Source organism: Malaya genurostris, chromosome 1 (assembly GCF_030247185.1).
Source record: "Malaya genurostris strain Urasoe2022 chromosome 1, Malgen_1.1, whole genome shotgun sequence".
Taxonomy (NCBI): Eukaryota; Metazoa; Arthropoda; class Insecta; order Diptera; family Culicidae; genus Malaya; species Malaya genurostris.
Window position 1 is genome coordinate 60,649,555 of NC_080570.1, and position 19,739 is coordinate 60,669,293.

The following is a 19,739-nucleotide window of genomic DNA, read 5'->3' on the forward strand; positions in this document are numbered from 1 at the left end:
TTGAATTAGATCAGCAATGAAGACAGCCTTGCAAACGTTCCTACGTACAGACAGCGGATCTAGCTCAATAAGCCGACAGCGATTTTTGTAACTAGGAAGTTTGATTGGGTCCCACCATGGTAGAATGCGGAATGCAAATCTAACGAATTTGTGTTGAACACCTTCGACACGATCAATGTTGATTTCATAATGAGGTGACCAAACGATAGCTGCGTATTCTAATGTTGATTGAACTAGCGCACAATAAAGAGTTTTCAGGCATTTCATGTTGGTAAAGTTCTTAGGAGTTTGGAAGCTTTCGAAATTACATAATAAACGTGATTCATGAAATCCAATTTGTGATCGAGAATAACACCTAAGTCCTTTACCAAGGATTCACGTTTGAACACATTTTGCAAGAGATGATAGTCGACTGTAATTATTGATCGTTTTCGGGATAAAGATATAACGGAACATTTGGAGGCGTTCAGTACCATCCTGTTATTGCGGCACCATTTGGCGAATGTGTCAAACTGAGCTAGCAGAAGAAGTCCTAGTTCCTTTATAGGATGATATAGTTTGAAACCATCAGCAAATGATAGTTTGAAACATGTCACGGAGAAGTTGAGATTATTTAGGCAGAGTAAAAATATGAACGGTCCTAAATGACTTCCTTGAGATACTCTAGAGCTAACAGTGAAAGGAACTGTTGTGAAGTTTCCTTTTTTCAACGACATCTCGAGACCAGTAGGATATGAATGTATCCAATTCGGTAAAGCCTGTCGAGTTTAGCAAATGTTATTTGATGATTAATTTTATCAAATGCCACTGAGAAATCGGTGTAGATAGCATCAACCTGTAGTTGCGATTGTAGAGATTGGATGATAAAAGATGTGTAAGCTACAAGGTTTGTAGATGTTGACCTCTTAGGCATGAAACCGTGTTGAGTTTCAGATATGTAGTCTCTGCTTTTATGAGTTATGGAATCGATAATAATTATTTCAAATAACTTGGACACAGCACATAGTGAAGCTATGATCGAGAATATGCAAAAGAGATCATAAGCAACTCTGACCATAAGTGCAACTGCTCTGATCTGACACAACGTCGACGTCTGTAAATGACAACGCAAACATCTAATTCATGTTTTTGCTTTATTAGTTTGTTTCATTTTTGCACGTTGTCAATTTTGTGAGCAGGGTTACCAGTTACGTGGATATTAGAAAATACACAGAACAAAAACTTTTGCGTTGATTTGTTGAACTTTTATTTGGTAGCCGTGCTTGTGCAAGGAAAACGTGTGGTTGGAAAAATGCACCAGTAATTCAGCTTGGATCTCCAACAAAAAAAAACTGTTTTCATCAACCTAGTGGAGTAATGATTTCTTTCCCATATCAATCATATTCTCATATATAATACTGCGATATTGTATTCAAAATGTTTCTCGTCGATTCTTGAAAAAAAACAAGGTATTGTTTGAAAATAACCTTTAGAATGGAATACTGTAGAGGTACTGAATACCGGCACCGGAACCCGAAAATTGGTATAATCGATGTCGGTTCATATGACCATCAACTAACATAAGGTACAAACCCTACTAGTTTTTATTCAAATTTTGAAGATTTTATACAATTTTGACATCGTACTCTAGACTACGGTGTAAATTTTTGTTGTATCCAAAAATATGCAAAAATGTACAATATTTAATACACTTTACCCGGTAGTCGGATCCGGATGAAATTCATGAATTCCATATGAGACCACGAGACCTTTCATTTGAATCCTAGTTCGTCAAAATCAGTTCAGCCTTTCTCGAGAAAACCTAGTGAGATTATTTGATACATACCGCGATTTATGTTAATTTAAACCAAAATATCAAATATTCAAGCAAAATGTATTTGTTCTAAACTAGAGCATGTTTGTTCCAACGAAATGTTGACTGTTACAAGAAAACTTTGTGGAATCAAACCTGAATTATTATTATCACCACATAAACAAAAAAAATCTGTAGATTTGCACAGATTTTCTTTATTTTTACAATATTCCTTCTGTGTTCAGATAAAATTTATAAATATGTTCTAACAAATTCGAAAAAGTTTCACGAACTCAAAAATATTGTCTGCAGGCTCCAAGTGACTCATAGAGTATTACGGAACTGGTTGAGCGAACAAAAGAAATACAGTCACGATAACTTTAACTACTAAAATGTTGATAATGTCTGGAATAAAATCAATTTTTAAAAGTCAGCATATAAAAAAATATCTGCAGTTTTTTTCAGAAACCTTCAGATTCACGATTCTTTGGTGATGAAGCTTTAAATAATTGGAGAAACGTGCCATATGAGCCAAATTTCTCTGTTGGCATTGATGAACCCGACTAAACAAAAGGCCCTATGAATAAGAATACATACAAATTTCAGAATTCAGTATGCATATTGTCCCCAAATCCGCAAGCGAGCTTCTGGGAATGATATTTAATCCATAAGTTTATTCGATACCACTTAAAAACACACACAAGTATTCACATAAATATATTTTGCAATAATATTTCGAAAGTAATTTGATGCTATGTTCCGAATCTGCATTAACAAAGACTGTAACATTTTGTTTTTTTTTTCTTTCAAATATTACCTAGTGCAAAATTATTCATTTCATGAAAACCTTTGACACCATCGATTCCATAACAAAAAATTTTGAACTATATAGTAAGTGAAAGTTTGATCTTTTTTGAGGTAGAAGTGCAGTTCATACTTCAAACATAAAACTCATCAAAATTCTTGTGTCGATAACAGATCTTTCAAACTGGTCACATTGTTTGCCCTTTGGATCAGAAAAATCTTCTGACCATCTGTACCTTTGGATTGGAAGTCATATCCCGTGGAGCTGCGTAGAAGGTGATTCCAGCCAGCCAGAACCAATTATGGCCTTATTGACCTATTTACTATAGTTATTTGGACAGATTCACAATTCTCTAGTTCAATCTCCTGCTGCTCCAGGCAATATCAGAACAATTTTGGAAAAACACGCGTTCTTTAACACTTCCGAAATTCGGTTCAAAATCATGTCACATCATAGCCCATTTGCATTGAAGTGAACTGCATTGATGATGTTGAATTTTTCAGATCCACTATTCCACTAGAGTCAAGTAATACCGTTTTCAGAACATACATACCTTAATTCCCGCTCAGCTTGCCACAAAAAAAGTCACAACTGAACAAACAACAGTCCGAATGTATTCTTTGGGAAAACGTTATCCTCGAAGCCACCTAATCAAACACCGACTAGCACTAGCACCTCTCGTGATTCGCACGCAAGCGTGTACCGTCATTCGCAGCTACCCGCTGCGGAATGGTCGTAAATCGGCACCGCCCAAGAAACCAAATCTTCCGGGTATATGACCATCTTCAACCACTCGGAGGCTTTTATAAATATTTGCATCCTACGTACAACACACCCACCGTTCCAACTACCACTCATACGATGTTTTCAATCGTAGCACTTGGTGACGTAAACCGACCAGCGCAGCATCGCTCGCGGCCAAATACAAACCCGCTCCATTGACTGTTGTAGTGACAAAAATGGAGGCTCGTACTGTTTTGATTTGCGGACATCGGACCAACTTTGGCTCTAGTTCTGCTTATCAAATGGCCTATTGAATCTATGAGCCACCGTCGGCGCTTTCCACTCGTGCTATCAGTTGTCACGTTTTTTTTTTTTTTGCTTTGTGTTCGGAAACAATCGGATCTATTGGATCAAGTGTTCCGCGCAATGAAACCATGGCACGCAGGGAACACGCGCACCAGTGATGATAGGCGAACTTTTCAAAAAATTTCCTTACCTCACCAAAGAAGCTTACGATTCACACTTTAAGGGGTTATATACCTTCCGTTGCGAGAAAAGAAGCCGATATCTTTCGATTAATCTATGAGATGCGAAATTTATCAATAATATATGCTGTGTTAGGTTCACGATTTTTTAACGTAGCTAATATGGGTAAAATTATAGATTGTACAACTTATGATCAAGCGAAAAGTGCCTCGAAAAAAAATTTGGACGTGTCCACAGAAAATCCAGACCGGTCCAACAGGTGGATGGCGAAACAGTTGGGAATCGACAATTCGACCTTGTCTCGGTAGATACGTTCAAGCAGATCCAGACGACCCAGAGGCGACACTAGTATTTCGAAATGCCTTTTACAGCCTTCATCAATACATCAGTTCTAAGTGTGTTGCGATAGCCAAATCCCGAACCAGAGAGCTCTAACACGGGTGGTCAGTGCAACCGAAATGCATCGCAATGGACGACGCCTGCAACGTTTCCTTTGACCCCTCGAAGGTAACATTACCCTTTGGCAGGATTTGGCATCGAAGCACTACTCGAAACCACCCATGATGTTTTTGCCTAAGGAGGTCAACCTGCAAAACTCGCCTAAAGCTCCACCAAAACAAAAATTTCGGTGATTATTATGAGAAAGTTTCGGAAAGTATGAAGGTTTGAAGAAAGTGTGGATGAAACTGTGAAAAAGATGACGCAGATTTTTACATGCACATGCAGACTAGATACAGAATACAAATATCATACAGATTTTCTAAATCCAACATAAAATGAAACATTTAAACTTTTTCGTCTTGGTTTCATATGGGATTCATGGGAGTAGGAGTGATGAGATAAAAGTTTCCGAATCTTGAAATAAATCACAAACATATCTGAAAATATTTTTGAAACTAAGCAGATATCTGATGATCAGCTCTGAATATTTACATTAAAATTCGAAACTTACACAAATGTGAGCTGATGATTACGAAATGTAATGAAATTTTATTGTCGAACGTAATGCGATTTGTATGATCTGACTTGTAGTTGCACACCAGGTACCGAAATCCCATGTCAAATTATGATGTCAACCTTTTCAAACTAGATAAAAAGTAAAATGAATATTAATCGAATGTTGATAAAAGTATCAAGTACTAAATTTCGTCGTTGTATTTCCCCTTATATTGAATTCTCTCGTAAAAAGGTCGTATATTGACGAAATAGACTGCTTTTGACCTTTGTTAGGAACTCACTTCCGGTTTCGTAACAACAGGTTGAGATGTGTTTACAATTTTAAACCGTTATTTAGAGCAAAACTGCAAAAAAACCTGTTGTAATCCACCTAGTGGTGTAATGATGCCTTTCTCATATTACTCTTAACATCATCAATATTATCGTCGAATTCACAAAAACAACTGTTCATTGAATAGAAATAGGAAAATTTGTTCGGACTTAATTTAACAAACTCTACCAATCCTGTTTTTCAGTAGTTCCGGAATTGGAATTAGTATCCACAACAAAATTAGGTATTCCGTATGAAACTGTAAGACTTTTCCTTTTAACCTATAAGTTTGTGAAAATCGATTTGACCATCTAGAAGTAGTATGGTGGTTTGCAGTTCTTGATCACCATTTCAAATTCTTTTGAAATCGGATTCAGATGACCGGAATAGCCGAAGTTGGTTCATTTGCCAGCAATTAATATGGCCTACAAATTGGAACAGTTTTGAACCTAGTTAAACTTAAACTTACTATCTCATGCTCTATTTCGATTAAACCAATTAAACGAAATTTAACAAATCAAACGAACCTGCATTTCTGTTATTTCTGCATATGTAAGTCAATCTAAACCAATGTGATAGAAACAGGTGGGGCAAACACAACTTTTTTGTGTTAGTGAAATCAACTTTGCTTCAGCAAGCCAAGTAAAACTAAAAACCACGTGCTTGCTTTCGTCACATCGTTCGAACTAGTTGGCATTGAATCAAAGCATGTTTTTCATATATGTCGTCATCGTCAAAATATTAACAAATTTTTGGTTACCAACGCAAGCAAGCCATGTGGTCTGCCCCACCTGTTTATATCCCATTGAATCGAAACAGTAATAGTAATATTATTATTATTTTTATTATTATTATTATAATTATTATTATTATTATAATTATTATTATTATTATTATTATTATTATTATTGTTATTATTGTTATTATTATTATTATTTTTATTATTATTATTATTATTATTATTATTATTATTATTATTATTATTATTATTATTATTATTATTATTATTATTATTATTATTATTGATATCACTACACCACCGCCACGGTATTACTGCACTACCGGCTGTGTAAATTGCATATGGCGATTTGAAAACTTTGACACTCATCGCCCTGTAACTGCGGAACCGGAGGTCGGATCCGGATAAAATTTCACAGTAACTTTACCACTTACTTTTACTTACTAATCATCCTATATTTCCGGAACCGGAAGTCCGATCAGGATGATATTCAATAGCAGGACCATGGGACTGCAAACTAGAAGAATTTATCAGACAGTTTTATGGGATTTGTACCTGCTTTTGATCATCGTACGTGAAAAAATACTAATGAAATTGGTAATTTTTCACTTATCACGCTTGAGTTCTGGAACCGAGTCGAGCTGAGTCGTAAGATATATGACATTCGGCCCTCCAAGGCTCGGTTAAAAAGTCGGTTTTCTTAGTGATGAAATCTGTATGAGAAAGGCAAAACCTGTTTTAATCCACCTAGTGCTGCACTGATGCCTTTCTCATATCTTACATATTCTCATATATATAAATGTGCGGTGTTCTAAAAAATATTTTTCTTTGATTCTTGAAAAACAAAAAGGATTGTCCATAAACTAGTATAATTTACAGAGTGAATCAGTACTCAGATCGGTTAGGCCATACCTGAGAAAACAAAGCCGGTCCCACTATTGCAGGTACAACCAAAACCGGAATCCGGGAACCGGCATAATCGAAGTCGGTTCGAGAAAAGGGACTGGGATCCAATTTTTTGTATATGGCTACAAACTTCGGTCGTTAATCGAAAACCGCGAGCTAACAGATCGGCTGAAAAGTTCTTATCGTTTAAATGAGAGGGCGCCACTAGAATTAAATCCATACCATTTTCAGTTAGTACCAACCTTCAAAAGATACGTGTATAAATTTGACAGCTGTCTGATTATTAGTTTGTGAGATATTGCATTTTGAGTGAAGCTACTTTTGTTATTGTGAAAAAAATGGAAAAAAAGGAATTTCGTGTGTTGATGAAACACTACTTTTTGATGAAAAAAGTGCCGCCGATACCAAAAAATGGCTTGATGAGTGTTATCCAGACTCTGCACCGGGCGAAGCAACAATTCGTAAGTGGTTTGCAAAATTTCGTACTGGTCATATGAGCACCGAGGACGATGAACGCAGTGGACGTCCAAAAGAGGCTGTTACCGATGAAAACGTGAAAAAAATCCACAAAATGATTTTCAATGACCGTAAATTGAAGTTGATCGAGATAGCTGACACCCTAAAGATATCAAAGGAACGCGATGGACATATTATTCACGAATATTTGGATATGAGAAAGCTTTGTGCAAAATGGGTGTCGCGTGAGCTCACAATCGATCAAAAACAACAACGAAAAACCATGCCGAAATTGAACGAATTGGGCTTCGAATTGCTCCCTCATCCACCGTATTCTCCAGATTTGCCCCCCAGTGACTTTTTCCTGTTCTCAGACCTCAAGAGAATGCTCGCTGGTAAAAAATTTAGAAGCAATGAAGAGGTAATCGCTGAAACTGAGGCCTATTCTGAGGCAAAGGACAAATCGTACTACAAAAATGGTATCGAAAAGTCGGAAGATCGCTATAATCGCTGTATCGCCTCTGATGGCAATTATGTTGAATAATAAAAACGAATTTTGGCAAAAAAATGTGTGTTTCTATTAAACGATACGAACTTTTCAGCCGAACTGTTAGGAATGCCGAAATTAATTTGACTGACAATGACCACCGATTAGAACAGTTTTGAGGCGAGTTGAGAAATTATTTTACGTTTTTTACTTCGCCAGTTTTAGTGACGGAACACATATTTTAACAATCTTCATCCTGTAATCCCGGAACTGGATGTCGGATCCGGATAAAACTCAACAATCCAATATCTTTAATTTTAATCTGAGTTTGTGCAAATCGGTCAAGCCATCGTTGAGAAAAATTAGTGAGATCCATTTTGGAATATACATCTACTATTTCTGGTGTTTCCGGAATTGGAAATCGGAAACCAGGATTACTGAAATCGATTTGTTTGGTTGTCTACTGATAATAACCACCGATTGGAGTAGTTTCAAGGCCAGATTAGAAATTGTTTTACGTTTTTTGTTTCGCCGCTCTAAGTTACGGTTTCAAATTTTAAACACACTTTACCCTATAATTTCGGAACCGGAAGTCAGATCCGGATGAAATTTGGGAGTTTTACTTTTGGCTATGAGATCTTTCATTTGATTGTTAAAATCGGTCACGATGAGAAAAGTGAAGAAGTAATTTGAAACAGGTTATTTTCACTAATCGCCCTGTAATTCCGGAGCCGGAGGTCAGATCAAAATAAAATTCAGGAACTTTGTATAGGACAATTATTCCTTTCATTCGAATCTAAGTTTGTGACAATCGGTACAGTCATCTCTGAGAAAAGTTAGTGCACTTATTTTTATTTTTGTTTGCACATATCACACAGTGCACAGTTCATGAAAATCGGTTCAGCCTTCTCCGGCAAAAGTAATTTCAAAAAAATGTTACATACATACATACTCGACAAACTTCGAGCCTCGAATCAAAAGTCGGTTTTCACAGTGATTGCATACCCTTTCTATATGAAAAAGGCAAAAATGTTCAACTCAAGAGGTAATTATAACCAAACTTGAAACTCAACTAAAAATCAAATCAAAGTTAGTGTAGATTTTTTAAAACTTTATTACATGTATCGTTTACACGGAGGAGTTTTTTACGCAATTTTTTCACGCGGATCTCCGATGCTACGCGGATTTCCAAAGTTACGCGGTTTTCTTGGTTTGTCTTAGAAATGTGTGAAAAGTCGAGATCTAGGGTTATCCCAAAATTTATTAAAGTCAACTCTTTAACACTTAGAAAATTATTGATTAAAAAGATTTTTTTTATCAAACCAGATCTCATTTTTTTATACATTTCTGACATTCGGCTTCAAAAAATATTTTCGATTTCAAAAATCTCGAGAAATCTCAAAGTTTCAAAGTTGTTTTTTTTTGGGTTATACCAGATCTGGACGATTCAAGCATTTCTAAGACATTTGGCATCGAAAAATTTTATTTTTTTCAATTTTACAGTTTCTTTCTACGCGGATTTCCATAGTTAAGTGGTCTTTTTTTTGAAAAAATCGGTTTTGCGATTTTGAATTCCATAAGTCTCAAAATTGATTTTTTCAAAAACAAAATTTTAATCTTACACCAGAACAGAAAATTTAAAGAAAATTTCAGTAGATTTCAACAGAGATATTGTAAATCAGCCCAAATCCAAACTGAAAAAGTTTTGTTTGGAGTTGGTTTTCAGTAGTAAGAACAAAAGATCAATCTCGTGTTCTCATTGCGAGAAAAAATATATTGGACAGACGAAAAGGACTTTGAAAACTCGCTTTAAAGAGCATATCGCAAAAATAGTAAAAGCTGCTAAAGAATTTGAAAAGGATTTACCATATCATTTCAAATGTAGGTAGCAGAACATGTATTTATCGATGATCATGAAATTTCTACAAATGACATAAAAATTTTGGGACAAATTTCCACCCCATGGAAATTAAACGTTGCGGAAAGTTTGTTATTGAATCACGACCAAGACAACAAATATTCCTGGCTCTTTAAGTTGCTACACACAAAAAACAAACATAGGAAGTACATAATCTACCTACATTACTACAAAAGACACAGCACAGCAAATTTTCTTCAACAGACTTATAAAGACACTGATGAAAAACGCAAAAAGCGTTTCGAAATACCGGTATCTAAAAAAGTAAAGCCTTAGTATTACATTCCTGTAGTGGAATTTGACCTTCTGTTTCAACAGACTTCGCAACCGATCCAGAGTGTACAGAACCATTGCATGGCTGGTGCTACGATTCTACTGACACTACAAATCCTTCCAAGTCGGGGCTCGAACATACGACAACTGGTTTGTAAGACCACTGTCCTATGCATTGAACCGCCAACCCGGGACTGGTATCTTATCGTTCACTATTACATTAGTATCATAACGAAATTGTTTTTTCATAGTGGAATCCAAAGGAACCTATCGTTCTTTTTTAAGACGGCTTAGTTTCCTTCCACTAACCGCTCAAAATCCAAACCTTGTAATCTTTAATTTGATGTTTTTTTTACGCGGATTTCCGAAGTTACAGTGTAACACGAATCGAACTTTCCCCTCTGTACAACGTGATCGCCGATGGCAAAATTTTCCACAGGAACACAATAATCAATAAACGCGAAATTTACCTGCTAAACACATGTCGAGTCACCTGCTTTGGACGGTAAACCTTTCAGCTCTGGTCATTAGCTAGCGAAATCGATCAATTCAACCATTAACAAAATAGCGCTTTGTTCTCTCAATTGAAAATATGTGCACCGTAAACTTATTGACGCTCCGTCATGTAGTTTGGTCTTATTTGTGAGTAGAGATGAATCGTAAAAGTTTTTATTCTATTAGACGGAATACCATACCACTCTGTTGATTATTGAGCTGTTATTCAATTATTGAAGTGAGGATAGATAAAGATGGTTAGTGATAATGTTAGATTTGGATGAAAAACAGTAAGGAACAAAGGATTAACTATTTTGAGTTTAAAATGCATTGAAATGCTAAAACTACAAACAACAGACAAACTGTTGTAAAATGTTGTATCAGGAACCAGGCAAACATTGGCAGATGGCACCGCGATCGACAGTACTTTGGGAACTACATTCACATTACGCTATTTTTTGTTTGGTTGAATTCACGTATGATTTAAACTAAATGGGAATAAATGCATGTTTTATACTTGTGGTAATCGCTTGAGAAGTATTCCAATCTTTGTAGTTGGAAAATGGTTGGAGAACTTTGTTATCGTTTAGGAATGAAGAAAAACGTTTTGAAAGATCGTGGTGAACAGTCGAGTAGGTGGCAGTAGTATAGAAAATTGAACCCTAGAACGCTCTCCTGGGCTACATTTCTACAACGCTACTTCAAACCTTCATATATCTGTAATTCATCGACTAATTAAAAATTGAACTGAGAATATACGATAATTTCTAAAAAGGATTTGAAACCAAATTCGAAACATTCATCGGTGTTTTTCTTCATTTGCTGTCAATGTTAGTTTTGGCCTCCTTTGAAAAACAGCTGATCTGTGTAAATACTATTTCAGCTGTTTTTTGAAGATGGTCGAATCTTACAAAAGTAAACAAATCTCACCTACCAATAAATGCTTCAAAATCCTACAATTTTTCCTAAAAATTCGGATTCCATAAAAATTGAAATGTTAGTAATACAAAGAACTATAAAGGGCGAAACTGTCATTCCATTTGTTTACGTAAGTTTCGCCCTCCGTGTTCCATGCCATCGAACAAGGCGATACTTCAATTGCTAGTAAGGAAGAGCGAAACTATTTATTTTCTTTATTTCAGATGAGTTCTTAGCCTTTTACTACTGCAAATAGTAAATGAGACGATAAAATTACACGCAGATTTATCTTAGTCGCGAAAATCAACAAACTTCACGAAAAATGCGCAAGGGCGTAACTTTAAAATTCACACAGGAAGCATAAAAGTAAACCAATCTAAGAAGGACGAAACTCTTTCTATGTTGATTTATTCAGTATATATAGAAGGAAAGTGGTAAAATTTGCATGCCTTTTAGAGATAAACCAACTAATAAAAATTGATCTGAGAATACACGATAATTTCTAAACTGGATTTGAAACCAAAGTTGAAACATTCGTCGACGTTTTTCTCCATTTGCTCCATGAAATTTAGTAAATACAACTCAACATTTGAGTAAATATATCTTCTTATTGAGTACGCCTTCCAGTATATGCTAGTAAGTGCCTTGTGAAAACTACTTAGATCCACTCTAGCTAAAATTAGGTTACTGAACGTACAACAATAACTTACTGTTTTCTTAGTTGGTCGCTAATTTGTTACAGTACAATTTCGTGGGACGAATCGTGCGCGAAACATCAGATTGCATTTTAACTGAGCTTGACCGACGACACGACCAGGCACTCCGAAGATAAATCGAAATAAAACATGTCTGTTAGTGATTTACCACCAGTTACCACAAATATAGCGACCCCTTGATAATGATAAAAATATTCTTCTCGAGCAACACTGTTTAAGTTGCTACGAACTAGTTACCTAGGATCCCCGAATAAATAAACAAAACTATTTGATAAAGTTGAGGAACAGTTAAAATTATTTAACTTTTGGTCCCTCATTACCACTTTATAAGAGTAACTTAAAAAATGTAGAACGTGAAATGTTACAGCCATCATGAGTGCAAGCTGTAATAAAAGTGAGTGCATGAAATTTTATTTGCGAGCTTTCAATATAGGTATGTTGTGGTATATAAACATACCATGATTACGTTCCAAATATTATCTTTATATTACATCATTTTCATTCAGCTAATACAGATTTTATTCTTTGCAGTTCATCATATTCAGAAATGATCTTAGAGTTGGACATATAAAACCTTGCAAGGGCGATAAACTATTCCCTAGAAAAAACATTTGCCAGAGTTCATTTGTCTGATAAAATTTCACTCAGAACAGATCTCCTACCAGAAAAACATCTGCCGGAATAAACCAATCCTCAGAAAACCATCTCTTAGAATGGACTAACATCCAGAAAGGTTGTTGAAAAATTTACCATATCATCATGTAACAACAGCAACAAGTGTAAATCCAATCACACCTGAAGTCTTCCCTAGACCTAGGTAGTATCGTTAGTATTCCGGGAATCGACAGGCAACGTAAGCCATCCGCGTCACGTGGAGACTCGGCACACGTGCGCAAAGTAGCTTCAGCTGATTTTGAATGTTTATTTTTTCTTCAACATTGTGACGTATTTTTAGGTTTGTTATCTAACTGCAACACAAACCCAAATCGATTAACGTTCGTTTACGATTCTGTATCCATTGTTCAATGGACACGTTTTTAAGTTGTTTTCATCCGTTTGATTCGTTTTCGAACGTTAACTGGTGTTTTGTAATATATTACATTTTAGAAAATTTCAAAAACTAACATATTTCAATACAATGAATAAATGAGAATTGAAGGAAACGCTTAAAAATCATTCACTAATTTTATTTCATACTATTACGTACATTAAACTATCTGAGGAGAATGACAAATACAGTGACGAATGAAAATAAAAGGATTTTCCCTAGTGAGTCCAAGCTTCTGCAGTACATTCAATTCAAGATCAGTGTAGTTTTTTGTATGTCCGTTTCCTTCAAGTAGATTATATTTGAGGTATCATTATTTATCGTTAGTAGCATGGCGTAATTGTTTTGAATGCCAAACCCGTGTATTCTTTCCAAATACAGTAGTACTTTGTAGTCTTACCCATTGGCTAATTTCAAGCCACAAATGTGGCTAGAATTACTACACTAAGACCGACTAACAGCTAATGATGCTGGAGAACTTGTAACTGCATAAAACGGATCTTCCACTTGAACCGATGAATTCATTCTAATTATTTCGTAATAATATACCCGTTTTGCAGTTTCATTTGTTTACATTTCTTAAGTCTTCAATATACAGTAACCAAGGTTATGGTAACTGTTATTCAAAATCAATAAAATATCAACTTGTGTTGCCAGTTTGAATATTTTTCCAAGCAATTTCGTTTTGACATTACGAGCTACTGAGGGGTAGTTAAATTTGCGATACAGTTTTAATAGACGAGTGGCAGGTCGTGTCGTCGGCTTGACTGTAAGTAAAAGAGTGAAGAAGATAGCACAACGAGGAGTCGAGCACAACGACAAATGCCTGGCACTCTATAGCACACTATCGGGCCTATCATGAGTCCGATAATGTGGATGCAATTGAAGGTTGATGCTAATAGAGCAAAATTGACCGATGGTAACCTGATCGCAGTGCCACGATCGTGCAAAATCTGTCCGATAGTCGGGCTGATGATCGAACCGAACCGAACCACTGGAATATGTGGGTGACATTTTTAAAGTTTCTTATACATAGGCTGTGTACCATTTTGCGATTAATTTTAACTTTTGGTTAAAATCTGACACTCGAGCGGTTAATTTGATGTTGTCAAACATAATCCTTCTCGAGAGCATGGATATTATTGACATGGTAATTAAATTAAATCGATGGTAATTTTCCGACACTGAAAAAAATCTTGCAATGAAAATTCTAATATTAATTCTTTAGTTGAAATTATTTCCAGTGGAAAATAAACCCAAATAACTTTCCGATCGTTAAATTTTGAAATGGGCCGCCGCTTTAGTTTAATTTAACTACTCGACACAAAATAACCACTCAAGTGTCAGTTAAAATTAACCGGGTTCACAGACTTAAATTAATAGCTGACGAACTGCGATTACCACTTACATACACTTACAATAGAAAGCAGACGTTCCTAGCTAACAAAATGGTATTGTTAATAAAAATATATTACATATTGATAGAAGAGACCAGAGCTGACTTTGTTAATGTGCTTTCATGTGACAGACGGACGTCAGTTTGCTGGATGATGCTGAGTCATTTCAGTTTACACATTTTTCCCTGCTTTGCCTTTCTCATATAAAAAAGCTATGCAATCGCTGTGAAAACCGATTCCATAACCGAGGCCCGGAGGGCAGAGTGTCATATACCATTCGACTCATTTTGTCGAGATCACAAAATGTCTGTCTGTGTGTGTATGTATGTATGTGTGTATGTGACAAATAATGTCACTCGATTTTCTCAGAGATGGCTGAACCAATTTTCACAAACTCAGATTTCAAAAAAAATCATTTTTTTATGCATATCACACTGTAATTCCGGAGCCGGAAGTCGGATCGGGATAAAATTCAACAACGATTTATGGGACCTTAGACCTTCCCCATCGATCGTTATTGAATATGGGTGATATGCACAAAAAAATGAAAAAAATTGTCACTCACTTTTGTCACTGATGGCGTGACGATTTTTACAAACTTCTATTCAAACGAAAGGCCGTATGGTCCCATAAATCGCTATTGAATTTTATCTTTAAAGACTTTCCCAGAAAGTATGGACGCAACCAAAAACCGCTGCCATGTCGCAATGGTTTAAAATCTGTCAATTTTTATGGCTGCGTCCTGTTGTTTACACTATTCTCTAACCACTTGTGCAGTTTCGAAATGCTTAGACTTTCAGCAGAACAACGTCGAAAAATTGTGTACAAATGGTGCACAGAACGCGGACTGTCACTGAGAAAGATAGCAAAAATGGAAGGAGTAAGTGAAAATGCCGTGCGAAATGCAATCAGGAAGTTCGGTGAGGATAACACCTTTGAGGATAAACGGAAAACGGATCGAAAAAAAGGTCCTGCTAAGCCTCAGTTGGATAAACGTATATTGAAGGTGTTCGAGCAACAGAAAAATGTGGTCAAATGTTCTTCGTGCTAAAGAACGTTTGAATCTTCGAACCTATAAGAAGCAGAAACAACCAAAACATAGTCCGAATCAAGAAGCATCGATCAGGCCGAGGGTTCGAAAGCTGTACAATACGATTCTTGCTGGAAATTTGAACTGCATAATCATGGACGACGAAACCTACGTGAAAATCGATTACAAATCCTTGCCGGGACCAAAATATTATACGATGCGAGAAGGGCAAGTGTTAAACCAGTCCGAGACATCGATTGAAGTCGAAAAATTTGGTAAGAAAACTATGGTCTGGCAAGCAATTTGTAGCTGCGGTAAGATTTCGAAACCCTTCATAACCACTGCTTCAATGAACAGCGAAATGTACATCAAGGAATGTTTACAAAAACGACTTCTACCCATGATTCGAAGCCACAAGGATCCTGTTGTCTACTGGCTAGATCTTGCTTCTTGTCACTACTCGAAATCAACGGTAGAATGGACATGAATCCACCAAATTGCCCACAACTTCGACCAATTGAGGAATTTTGGGCACTAACGAAGGCACATCTTAGGAAACATGTCTCGGCAGCCGAAACCATTCAACAGTTCGAAAAAGATTGGAAAAAAAGTGTAAAAACTTGTCGAAAAAAAGGTCCTGCTAACCCTCAGGCTGTACGGAATTTAATGAGGAACGTTCGCAAGAAGGTGCGCCAGCTAGTCTACAATGCCTAAGTAGCAAATGTTGAGAATAATGTTCTGTTGTTGTATTCTAATATTATCAGTATATCGAATAAAATTTGAATATCTAACACAATTATTTACAGCGAAATCAAAGTGCATCCATACTTTCTGGTACAGTCTTTATTCGACTAAATAGTAATGAACAAAAGTTCCAAAATCGGAAATCACTTCCATTTCTCTGTAACGGTTGAACCGATTTCAACAAATCATGATTCAAATTAAAGCTCTCAGTGTTCTTAAAAGATACTGTGCAATTTCATCTAGATCCGATTTCCGGTTCCGAAATTATAGGGCAATGATTATCAAAACTTTCAAACTGTCATAAAAATTATTCAAAATCGGTATGCATCGGTACGTGCTGGTGAGGAAGAAGCTTCCGGAACGCTACCGCCTAGCACACAGCGTGGTTTGTTCAATTTTGTATAGCGTGCAGGGTTGCCACATAAAAATCTATATTAACTTGACATAACTGTTCACAAAATGTAAAGGTAATGGCAGTTTATAGTAATATGAGAAAGCCATCATTACACCACTAGGTGGATTGAAAAATTTTATATTAATTTCTATTTTTTTAAATATATCTGATTTTTGTGCTTTTCAAAATTCAAAATGGGAAATGAAATCATTATTGCATCTCGAAAATACAGGGTCCGCCATGTAACTTTTTTTTTAAACATGCAATAAAACACAAACGGTTCATCCGATTTCAAAATTTATTTTTTCATATTAAAATACAATCCTTCCGGTTAATTTGTAATATAATTTCATTCAAATGGCTGCCTCGGCTGTCCACATAACACTTATCTTTGACAGCCCCCCAAAGATAATAGTCTAACGGCGTCAAATCACAGAAGAAAAATAGTCAAATGATGCCGCCAGACCAAAATCCGTACCAAACCGTCACTATCTGGCTTCTCCATGATAACGTGCGGGTTTTCCGTCCCCCAGATGCGACAATTTCGCTTATTAACATACCCGCCGAGATGAAAATGTGCCTCATCCGAGAAGATGATTTTTTGGCAAAAATCGGTGTCTTCTTCAAGCTGATTTTCAAAGTAAAACTGCACAACCATTTTCGTTCAGCGGAAGGATAAAACTAAGTTTCTGTCAAATCAGCAGTGACATTAAGGTTACCAATGTCGAAATAACCGCTGGTTCAAAAAAAATGTTAGATGGCGGACCCTGTAAATTGTCTATGCGGGACTATAAAACAGTGGAGCTCAACCGGACACATAATATTTGACTTGATATTCTAAACGGATTCCTTAACATTCAAATGTATCATGTATAATCAAAACTAGACTTAGTTTCAGCATAAATTATTGGTACAACTGGACGTCAAGTTTCGAGACATAACCTATATTTTCGGTAAGCAGAATTTCTGTGCGAATAGCGTTTAAAGGCACTGAATAAATTCGAACATCAGACAAATTGTGCACAAAGCTTACGATTGCGTTTTAAACAAGATTGACGGTTGCATAGAGTAGTTTGACAGCTCTGTTACACACACACGGATGTGGTGTGTACTAATATATTACTATACTAAATAATGAAGTGTGCAAGCCGCAGTCGACTTTGTTTACGGTTCTCACTCTAACCTCAATTTTTTCGAATTCCTTATATTCCATAGCTTACTAATTATGATGAAACGAAAACCATTCGAAAAAAACTGCGAGATAAACAGCAAAACAGTTCCCAAATTAAATATTTAATGATTAATAGTGTTTCTAATTTTCAACATTTCCCCTCTAAAACTTTCCACATCTGCTGATAGCCAGCTGCTACTCAAACACATTCACACTTGTATTATACCATTGACTTCTCTGACAGCTCACTTGAATGCAAATCTCGGTTAATTTTTCAAAAGAACGTATAAGCAAGTGACAGTTTCTCTTTGTTTACTTTCTCTTCTATTAATTACCAAGCGGTTTCCACGTTTATCATTCAACTCTTTGCATGAAATGATACCCGAAACTTTCGACTTTCAAACAGAATAGTGATATCAAAGAAAATCTTTTTAATCACATCACAATAATCGAAAGAGAGAGTGATTAAAGAAAAACTGTCACTTGCTTATAAGCCCTTTTAAAAAAATTACCCGAGAAATGAGATTGGTTTGTTTTTATCAGAAAACGCCTGCATTAAATACGATTCAGACGATCAATCAACTTCGGTCAACGTCAAGATTGATTTAATAATTTTTTTAGCCGAATATGACTCACGTTTGATATACTTAGAAATGAATACAGAATAAGTGGAACAGCCCTGAAAAATATTAACTTTCCCATTATTTTCTAGCACAGATAACAGATATACAGGCTCACATATGAACAGTGTGTAACATTTGATCAATCAGCGTGGCGAACACTTGCAGATGTCACTACGATCGACACGAGGTGCCATCACGATTTGGTTGCCGCTTTCACATGAGACACAATTTTAGGTGCAAAATTCACTTTACGCTAGATTTTTTTTTTGCTGTTGGGTAAAATGGCAAGTTTATTTTTGTTCTATTCCGATCGAATTCTCGTGTGATTTATGCGACATGGAAATATAGCTGTCTTAAACACTTAGGAAAATCGTGTGATAAGTGTTAAAAGTGTTGTAGTTGGAAAATTTCTAAAACAGGCAGGAGAATTTTGTTATCGTTCCTGAACGTAGTGCAACGTTTTGAAAGATCGCGGCGAACAGTCGAGTAGGTGGTAGTAGTGTTTTCAACGTATAGCAAATTTGAAATTTACACAGGATTTTGAAAAATTTTGTTTGAGCCTGTATATCTGTTATCTGTGTTTCTAGTGTTTATAATCGAGATTTTGACAATTCTCTTGATATTGTGACGGAAAATACGATGTGCAATCAAATGGGATTGATTTGTCAATGTAAAATTGACAGTCCTCACTATCAAAGATTTGTTTTAGTCTTGTTGAGACGTAGATACGATTTATGCTAGTTTGAAATTTAAACAGTATCTAACGAGTGAAAAAAGATTGAGATATGCGAATACTATTATGAAATGGAAACCACGAAAAACCTTCAGCAGAGACGGGACTCGAATAGGAATCTGGGGAAATTGTTTTACCAATTAAACTACCGTGCATGTGAAACATACGAAGAAACAGTCTAAGAGTACTTACTTACTATTGATAAGAATATTGAATTGCTTAAGATCCGCTAATGAGGAAAGCAGAAGGAACCCTCTGTTTAGTGAGGGCATAATAATGGTGATCATTAGGATGGAACAAAATATTGATTTCAGCTTTACCAAACTTTTCGTGTTCCTTCTTGGATCCTATAAGAACTATGCAAAATATTAGTTCGATCGAAGAAACTATATTTTCACTTCCGAGGTTCAAAGTTTGTATGGGATTTAGCATGGAGAAATTCACTTTTAACAAAAATAATTGGCTGAAGATCAACCTTTGAACTCTAAAAACCAGTACATGTGTTGTTTTCGTAGGAAATTTAACGAGGAAGAGAACTTCCGAAGGACCCTAGTGCTCTCAGATATCTTTTATAACTCAAAAAGTCAGTAGCTTCTAATCTTCTTCGCAAGAAGACTT

General features: G+C 35.9%; 1 protein-coding gene across 2 annotated transcripts in view; it reads right to left on the reverse strand.

The window, feature by feature from the left end:
* LOC131440207 (sodium-coupled monocarboxylate transporter 1) overlaps positions 1–19,739 on the reverse strand; it is an 82,948-nt gene that overhangs the window by 23,756 nt on the left and 39,453 nt on the right. Inside the window, exon 1 of one of the 2 annotated variants that reach the window (XM_058611285.1) lies at positions 3,151–3,355. The exons of the other annotated variant lie outside the window; for it this stretch is intronic. The gene's annotated coding sequence lies outside the window, so the exon portion shown is untranslated. Of the gene's footprint in view, positions 1–3,150; positions 3,356–19,739 lie in introns of those variants that run through there. 2 annotated transcript variants of the gene reach the window in all.